Raw genomic sequence first — 9931 nt, forward strand, 5'->3', positions numbered from 1 at the left:
TCTGTATCCAGACAGCCAACTTTCCCTGCATCCCATGCCTCCTTACTTTCTGAATGAGCCTACCATGGGGAACCTTATCAAACTCCTTCCTAAAATCCATATACACCACATCCACTGCTCTTCCTTCATCGATGTGTTTTGTCACATCTTCAAAGAATTCAATAAGGCTTGTGAGGCATGACCTGCCCCTCACAAAGCCATGCTGACTGTCTCTAATCAAACTGTGCTTTTCCAACTAATCATAAATCCTGTCTCTCAGAATCCTCTCCAATAATTTGCCCCCTACCGACATAAGACTGACTGGTCTATAAATCCCAGGGTTATCCCTATTCCCTTTCTTGAACAAGGGAATAACATTTGCCACCCTCCAATCATGTGGTACTACTCCAGTGGACAGTGAGGACGCAAAGATCATCGGCAAAGGAGCGGCAATCTCTTCCCTCGCTTCCCGTAATATCCTTGGGTATATCCCGGCTGGCCCCAGGGACTTATCTGTCCTCATGTCTTTCAAAATTTCCAGCACATCCTCCCTCTTAACATCAACCTGTTCGAGCATATCAGCCTGTTCCACGCTGTCCTCACAAACGTCCAGGTCCCTCTCACTAGTGAATACTGAAGCAAAGTATTCATTTAGGACCTCCCCTACCTCCTCCGACTCCAGGCACAAGTTCCCTCCACTATCCCTGATCGGCCCTACCCTCAGTCTGGCCATCCTCTTTTTCCTCACATAAGTGTAGAACGCATTGGGATTTTCCTTAATCCTACCCGCCAAGACTTTTTCATGTCCCCTTCTAGCTCTCCTAAGTCCATTCTTCAGTTCCTTCCTGGCTACCTTGTAACCCTCTGGAGCCCTGTCTGATCCTTGCTTCCTCAACCTTAAGTAAGCTTCCTTCTTCCTCTTGACTAGCTGTTCCACATTTCTTGTCATCCAAGGTTCCTTCACCCTACCATCCCTTCCTTGCCTCATCGGGACAAACCTATCCAGCAGTCGCAGCAAGTGCTCCCTAAACAACCTCCACATTTCTGTCGTGCATTTCCCTGAGAACATCTGTTCCCAATTTATGCACCCCAGTTCCTGCCTAATAGCATTGTAATTCCCCCTCCCCCAATTAAATATTTTCCCATCCCGTCCACTCCTGTCCCTCTCCATGACTACAGTAAAGGTCCGGGAGTTGTGATCACTATCACCGAAATATTCTCCCACCGAGAGATCTGCCACCTGGCCTGGTTCGTTGCCAAGCACCAAATCCAACATAGCCTCCCCTCTAGTCGGCTTATCTACATATTGAGTCAGGAAACCTTCCTGGACACACCTGACAAAAACTGCTCCATCCAAACTATTTGCACGAAGGAGGTTCCAATCAATATTAGGGAAGTTGAAGTCACCCATGACAACAACCCTGTTACTTCTGCACCTTTCCAAAATCTGCCTCCCAATCTGTTCCTCCGTGTCTCTGTTGCTATTGGGGGGTCTATAGAAAACTCCCAATAAAGTGACTGCTCCTTTCCTGTTTCTGACTTCCACCCATAATGACTCAGTAGACAAACCCTCCTCGATGACCTCCCTTTCTGCAGCTGTGATACTATCCCTGATTAACAATGCAACTCCTCCACTTCTTTTACCTCCCTCCCTATTCCTTTTGAAACATCCAAACCCGGGAACATCCAACATCCATTTCTGCCCCTGTGATCTCCAAGTGTCCGTAATGGCCACAACATCGTAGCTCGAAGTACTGATCCATGCTCTAAGTTCATCACCCTTATTCCTGACACTTCTTGCATTAAAATAGACACACTTCAACCCATCATACTGGCTGAAACTTTGCCCTGTCAACTGTCTAACCTTCCTCACAGACTCTCTGCACTCTGTATCTGCCTGTTCAACAGCTACCCCATCCACTGATCCGTAGTTCCGGTTCCCATACCTCTGCCAAACTAGTTTAAACCCTCCCGAAGAGCTCTAGCAAACCTCCCGCCCAGGATATTGGTGTCCCTCCAGTTCAGATGCAACCCGTCCTTCTTGTCCAGGTCCCACCTTCCCCAGAAGGTATCCCAATGATCCACATAACTGAAGCCCTCCCTGCTACACCAGCTCTGTAGCCACGTGTTCAGCTGCACTCGCTCTCTGTTTCTAGCCTCACTAGCACGTGGCACCGGTATCAATCCTGAGATTACTACTCTGCTCGTCTTGCCTTTTAGCTTCCAACCTAACTCCTATATTCGCTTTTCAGGTCCTCATCCCTTTTCCTAGCTATGTCATATGTACCACGACTTCTGGCTGCTCCCCCTCCCCTTTAAGAATCCGAAAGACTCGATCTGAGACATCCCTGACCCTGGCACCCAGGAGGCAACATACCATCCGGGAGTCTCGTTCGTGACCACAGAATCTCCTGTCTGTTCCTCTAACCATTGAATCTCCTATCACTATCGCTCTCCTATTCTCCACCCTTCCCTTCTGAGCCGCAGAGCCAGGCTCAGTGCCAGAGACCTGGCCGCTGTGGCTTTCCCCTGGTAAGTCCCCCCCCACAACCGTATACAAAACGGTATACTTATTCTTGAGGGGAACGGCCACAGGGGATCCCTGCACTGTGTGCCTATTCACTTTCCCTCCCCTGACGGTCACCCAGCAACCTTTATCCTGTGACTTGGGTGTCAGGACTTCCCTATAACTGCTCTCTATCATCCCCTCTGCCTCCCGCATGATCCGAAGTTCATCCAGCTCCAGCTCCCGTTCCCTAACGCGGTCTGTGAGGAGCTGGAGTTGGGTGCACTTCTCACAGGTGAAGTCAGCAGGGACACAAGTGGTGACCCTTACCTCCCACATCCTGCAAGAGGAGTATGCAACTGCCCTAGCTTCCATCCCCTCTGCTCCAAATTGACGACAGAGAATAAAAAAATATAAAGGAAAACCTTACCTTACCAAACCCTCCACACAAGAGTCCTTTTTTTTGGTTGGAGGAGGAGGATGGGTGGGAGACACGACACGTGTAGTGTTTCGGGTTTAGCCACTGCCCGAATATAGAAGTTCACTTACCCAGCAGTCCCCGTGTCCGCGTCCGCCGAATTGCCAGGTAAGTACTTGATAGTGAAACGTACCTTCCCGGCTGCCCCCTGGCTCGCACTATCACCGCTCCTGCTGATCAAAGGTGTTGCTGTAATAAAAACAGAAAATGCTGGAAATGCTCAGTAGGTCTGGCAGCATCTGTGCAGAGAGAAACAGTTAACAGTTCAGGTCTGTTTCCTTCGCTCACATTAACTTTGTTTCTTTCTCCACAGATGCTGCCAGACCTGCTGACTATTTCAAGCATTTTCTGTTTATGTTTCAGATTTCCAGCATCTGCAGTATTTTGCTTTTGTACGTGTGTTGCTATGTCTGGGACTGTTTGAGTGCAATGCTATTGCTTTATAAACAGCGTTGAAACAAACATGTATCTAGTTAACACACAGCACTAATACACAGCTGGATATAAACAGCAGCCTGCAGCAGAGGGTGCAGTGGAAGTTTATTAACACAAATAATTCACCAACAATATATTTACTGCGATCCTCAATCACACCACCCTTCATCTTAACACGTTTTATTCTTCATTGACATCAACTTCTTGCTTCCAATAAACACTTCAATTTGGAACACAGCTTCCAAATCACCTTTATTCACAAACCCGAACACAAGCTGCAAATGCTGCAAACACACACCAGCCCAGACTTTCCCCTTTCTGTCAACCCATTCCTGCATCACTGCCTCTCCACCAACAGTTGCTGCTAGAATCATACAATCATAGAATGGCTAAAGCACAGAAGGAGCCCATTCGGCCTGACGAACCCATGTTGGCTCTCTGCGAAAGCAACTCACCTCGTCTCACTCCCCAGTCAGTTCAATGTCGGTGGTGGGAAAACTTCTCGAAAGAATAATTCGGGACAAAATTAATAGTCCCATGGACAAATGTGGGTTAATTCAGGAAAGACAGCATGGATTTCTTCAGGGAAAATCATGTTTAACTGTCCTGCTGGAGCTTTTTGATGAGGTAACAGAGAGGGATGATGAGGGCAATGCTGTTGATGTGGTCTACATGGACTTTCAAAAGGTCTGGCAGCATCTGAATGGTCACTGACCTGAAACATTAACTCTGTTTCTCTCTCCACAGATGTTGCCAGACCTGCTGAGTATTTCCAGCAGTTTTTGTTTACATTTCAGATTTCTAGCATCTGCAGTATTTTGCTTTTATTGACTTTCAAAAGGAGTTTGATACAATGCAACACAACAGACTTGTGAACAAAGTTATAACTCATGGAATAAAAGGGACAGTAGTAACATGGACATGGAATTGGCTGAGTGACAGGAAACAAAGAGTAGTGATCAATGGATGTTCTTCGGGCGAGAGGAAGGTTTGTTGTGGAGTTCCCCAGGAGTCAGTGTTGGGACCCTTGCCTTTCCTGATATATATTAATGACCTAAACCTTGGTGTACAGGGCAGAATTTCAAAGTTTATGGATGATACGAAAATTGGAAGCATTGTGAATTTGTAGTAACAATTCTGTGATTCTTTGATTCCAATATTCAAGTCATTTATATATATGGTGGTCCTGACACTGACACTTGTGGACATCACTGTTCACCATCTTCCATTCTGAAAAACAACTAAATGCCACAACTCGCTTTTCTTGATATTTCATACATTTTTTAATCTAAGCAGATACTGACCCTCCTATTCCAGGAGCCTGAGTTTTGTTACCCAGCCTTTTATGTGGTAGTTTGTCAAACGCTTTCTTAAAATCCATATCGACAACATCCATTGCTTTCCCTTCATCAACCATTCTGTTACTTCATCAAAAAAATCAGTTATTTATCAATAGATGCAGTACTGAAACAGGCCCTTCGGCCCATCAAGTCTGTGCCGACCAACAACCACCCATTTATACTAATCTGACATGAATCCCATATTCCCGATCACAGCCCCACCATTCTTCTCCCACCTCCCTGCACTGGGGGCAATTTACAATGGCCAATTTACCTATCAATCTGCAAGTCTTTGGCTGTGCGAAGAAACCCACGCAGTCACAGGGAGAACTCAAACTGCGCACAGGTACTGAACACGGGTCGCTGGAGCTGTGAGGCTGCGGTGCTAAACACTGATCGCCCAAAATGACCGCGGCAGGACCCGAACCGACAATCTTCTGATAACCTTGTTAAATACACCGAAGTCAGACGCCTTATCCATTAGGCCACACAGCCAATACTGAAGAAGTAAAAAGGTGCTGAACCTCTCAGTTTTCGGTCTACCCAAACCAAGTTCAAGGTCTGAATCATGAACCGATTGCCTCATTCGTTCTGTGAATAATACAATGATTTAATAGACAAAGTTTTGAAACATTCCTGCCCATAAATCTTAATAACAGAGAGTGTGTGGATCTCCTGACTCAGAATGTTTCATGGATACAGTCCTCAGATCCGACAAGGAACCCCTGAACATCCACAGTAAAGACAGTGTGGATGAGGAAATGTAAGAGCTGGGAGCTGAAACTCAGGGACGGCCGAGCTCTCCTGTCATTGAGCTTGTGTGTCTGCTCTGCTCGCCGCACTTCCGGATCTACTTTGTTTCCAATGAAAAGATGAAAAGGGCCGTTCGGTTTTCCTCTCACTGACAGCGTGTTTCACTCGGGTTAATATAACCCGGGACTTTTGCTGCTGAAATGAATTCTGCAAGGTCCCAGCACACACACCGGCTCCCTCCTTTCTCCCCTCTTTCTATCGGATTGTTTTACCAGGAGGGGCTCAATAATAACAAACCCCCTGCAGGGAATGACCGCAAATTGAGCATCCAAATGGGGCAAGTGGGCAGCTTTCTGGGTTCTAGGTTCCCCCTACCCCGCCCCTCCCTCCCTCCAGTCCAAGCCCCTCTTCACTTTCTTTGGGACTTTGATGAGGGTGAAATGGGGAAAGTTCCCATTGATGTTTGAATGCTGAATTGCTGCAAAGGTCTGCGCACGCGCGACATAACCCCGCCCCCCAGTGGGACGTCACAATGAGGAGTGGAGCGCATGCGCATCCTTCCCCAACCCAGTCTGTGAGGCCATTCACTCAATCAGGGGAAGATGCTTTAAATCAGCTGCGAATGGAGACTTCCCGGGCCCGGGGGAAGGGAACAAACAGCATCTGCTTCCAGCAGCCACTGCTTTGGGAGCGTGTCCGCAGATGTGCTCAGAGATTAGCATTGAGTGGTGGGAAGTTGAGGGGGAGTCGGGGAGTGTTTGTAACAGACACTGTGGAGCAGGAGCTGCTCCCGGAACATGGAGTAAGCCGGGGACACGGGGAAGGGAGAGTTCATTCTCGGACAGTGTCTGTACAGGCTCAGGGAGACACAATGGGAAGAAATCACGATTGAAAATCACTGACAATTTCACCACCCAAAGGAGAGGGAATTTTCCTGCTTTAGTTCCAGTCTCTCACTGTTTGTTGGATTGTGAACAGTGGGGGGAAAATAGCTGCAAAATAACGATGTGGACAGTTAGACAAAGAACATATATTGCAGATAACAGGTGAGAAGTGTGAAAGGCACATTTTAAATAGTGGCTGCTGGTTTTTTCGTTGAAATAGAAATGTGACTGTGTGAAGGTCACTGCTCTATCGGACAGTCCCAGTCATTGAGCAGTTCAGGGCTTGTGTTGTTTCTGAATGTCACGAACACCTTGTAAAACCACTGCAAACACCTGGTAAACAGAAGCTGAATACTGTAGTACTGCAGTGGAGTCAGACACTGACACTGTTTGTGTTCCTGGTTTTCATTTTGCGATTGTTCATAATGATTATAATTGGGACGATTACATTGATCGTTTTTGTATCTTCTACCTCATCAATTCTTTCATTCCTGCAGGAAAATACATGAAGGAACCTGACTGGATGTGGTGATTCTTGGACACAAAGAAAAGTGCAGCGAGCTCGTTCCAACACACAGTCGGTACAGGATCACTCCCAAAGCACAGAGATACTGCCAGCTCATCAGTTCCACTGGAACAAATAAAAGTAGTCAGACAGACACTGATCCCAAAATCGAGAGACACATTTTCAATCCAACAGTCAAACAACAGCAGGACAGACAGAAGTTGTTTCCATTTCACTCCAATTCAGTACAGCTGACAGGTTGATACATCAATCACAGTATAAAAACAAACTCACTATCAGATCTAAATAAAGTCTGTCACCATGGTTACATTTTAAATATAAAACTTGAAACAGAACAGACACAATTTACCTCATTGAAAGGTACAGAATGAATGCAAGGAGGCTTCAAGGGGATTTGGACAGGGTAAGTGAATGGGCAAGAACATGGCAGATGGAATATAATGTAAATAAGTGTGAAGTTCTCCACTTTGGTAGAATAAACAGAAAGACAGAGTATTTCTTAAATGGTGAGAGGTTGAGAAGTGTCGATGTCCAAAGGGACCTGGGTGTCCTTGTTCATGAGACACTAAAAGCTGGTGTGCAGGTGCAGCAAGCAATTAGGAAGGCAAATGGTATGATGGCTTCATTGAAAGCGTATTTGAGTACATGGTTAAACATGTATTGCTTCAATTGTATAAAGTCTAGCTGAGACTGCACCTGGAGTATTCTGTACTATTTTGGTTTCCTTATTGAAGGAAGGATAGACTTGTCACAGAGGGAGTGCAACAGAGATTCACCAGACTAATCCCCTGGGATGGTGGGATTGTCTTATGATGAGAGACTGCAGAAACTGGGCCGAAATTCTCTGGAGTTTCGAAGAATGAAAGGTGATCTCATTGAAACTTACAAAATTCTTATGGGGTGTGACAGGGTAGATATGGATAGGATGTTTCCTCTGTCTAGTGAGTCCAGAACAAGGGGACACAGTCTCAGAATAAGGGCAGGCCATTTGAGACTGAGATGAGCAGGAATTTCTTTACTCAGAGGGTGAGAAATCTGTGGAATTCTTTATCCCAGTGGGCTGTGGAAGATCAATCATTGAACATATTCAAGACAGAAATCGATAGATTTCTAAATACTAACGGGATCAAGGGATATGGAGATAGCAGGGAAAAATGGCGTAGAGATAGATGATCAGTCACGATCTGTTTGAATATTGGAGCAGGCTTGATGGGCTGAATGGTCTAATGCCCCAATTTCCTATCATCCTTTGAATCCCAATAATGTACATCAGAACGTTAGACCAAGTTATGCATTACATACCAGTTCAAAAATCCCACAGAGATTAAGACTGAAAGATACAGTATCAATTCCATTACTACAAAATGAAGGACTTGGAGCTTGCAGGCCAGCCCATGTATAAGATTGAAAGTTATATTTTCATTCACAATCGTTTTCACAGAGCTAAATATTAAATACCAATCCACAACTTGTACAGGACTACCAAATAAAACCTACAACTGTAAAATACAGTTAATCCATATTTTGAATTAAACACAAGGCAAATAAATATTGATACATTAAGAGAGCTGGAAACAGTGAGAGCAGAGTGGAGCATAAAGAGCCCAGGAGAGGGAGCATGAGTTCACTCGGAGAGCAGGGAACAGTGAGAGCACGCGTCAAAAAAGGCAAAGGAATCCACAATTAATGGGAGAACACTGAATGGTGCAGAGAAAGTGAGGGACTTTGGAGTGAATGTCCACAGATCCCTGAAGTAGCAGTACAGGTCAATAAGGTGGTTCAGCAGGTATATGGAATCCTTTCCTTTATTAACTGAGGTATAGAATATAAGGGTGACCTGGGTGTCCATGTCAATAAGTCACTGACAGCTAACATGCAGGTGCAGCAAGCAATTAGGAAGGCTAATAGTATGTTAGCCTTTATCACAAGAGGATTTGAGTACAGGAGTAGTGAATTCTTGCTTCAATTGTATAGAACCTTGGTTAGACTGCACTTGGAGTACTGTGTACAGTTTTGGTCTCCTTACCTTACGCAGGATATTATTGCCATGGAGGGAGTTCAATGAAGGTTCATCAAACTTGTTCCTGGGATGGTGGGATTGTCCTATGAAGAGAGATTGGGGAAACTGGGGCTGTATTCTCTAGCGTTTTGAAGAATGAGAGGTGATCCCATTGAAACCCACAAAATATTGAAAGGACAGTGAGGGTAGATGCAGCTATGTTGTTTCCCCTGGTTGGGGAGTCGAGAACCAGGGGACGCAATTTCAAAATAAGGGGGAAGCTCCTTAGGACAGAGATGAGGAGAAATTTCTTTACTCGGAGGGTTGTGAATCTTTGGAATTCTGTACACCAGAGGGCTGTGGAAGCTCAGTCATTGAGTATGTTTAAAGCAGAGATTGATAGATTTCTAAATACAAATGACATAAGGGAATGTGAGGAAAGTGTGGGGAAAAGGGCATTGAAGTGGATGATCAGCCATGATCATATTGAATGGTGGGGTAGGCTCGATGGGCTGAATGGCCGACTCCTGCTCCTATGTTTCGATGTTCCTAATTCCACATGATCGGCGAGACACAGCCTCAGGCCGACTTGTCGGGTGTTGCAAACAGATAACACTGCTTCTGATCTTCACCAGAACAGAGAGTGAGATGTAACATTGATCATCAAACAAACTGTGAGAGAATACAACAGAATAAAACACATGGAGAGACATTGTGGAATAACAAATAGATTTGATTGGAATGTTGAATTTTGATTGGAATGGATAAAACACCAGAAACAGCAGATTAAATTGGGATTCTCATCATTATATTGATCTGAGACAGAAAAGAGAAACTGATGGGAAGAAGGAAGAATGGAACGGTTCAGTTTTTTTGAGTTTTTCACTCACCCATGAAAGCTGATTAAAAAAAGATGCAAATAACAGAGAATTTCACCAAAAAGGGAGATTAAATGCTGCCGAAACCTTGGATCGAAGGATGCCCCAACAGATCACCTGTTTCACTGTCTCCTCACTGGGGGATTTCAATCA

The sequence above is a fragment of the Heterodontus francisci genome, unplaced genomic scaffold, assembly GCF_036365525.1.
Source record: "Heterodontus francisci isolate sHetFra1 unplaced genomic scaffold, sHetFra1.hap1 HAP1_SCAFFOLD_51_2, whole genome shotgun sequence".
Lineage (NCBI taxonomy): Eukaryota > Metazoa > Chordata > Chondrichthyes > Heterodontiformes > Heterodontidae > Heterodontus > Heterodontus francisci.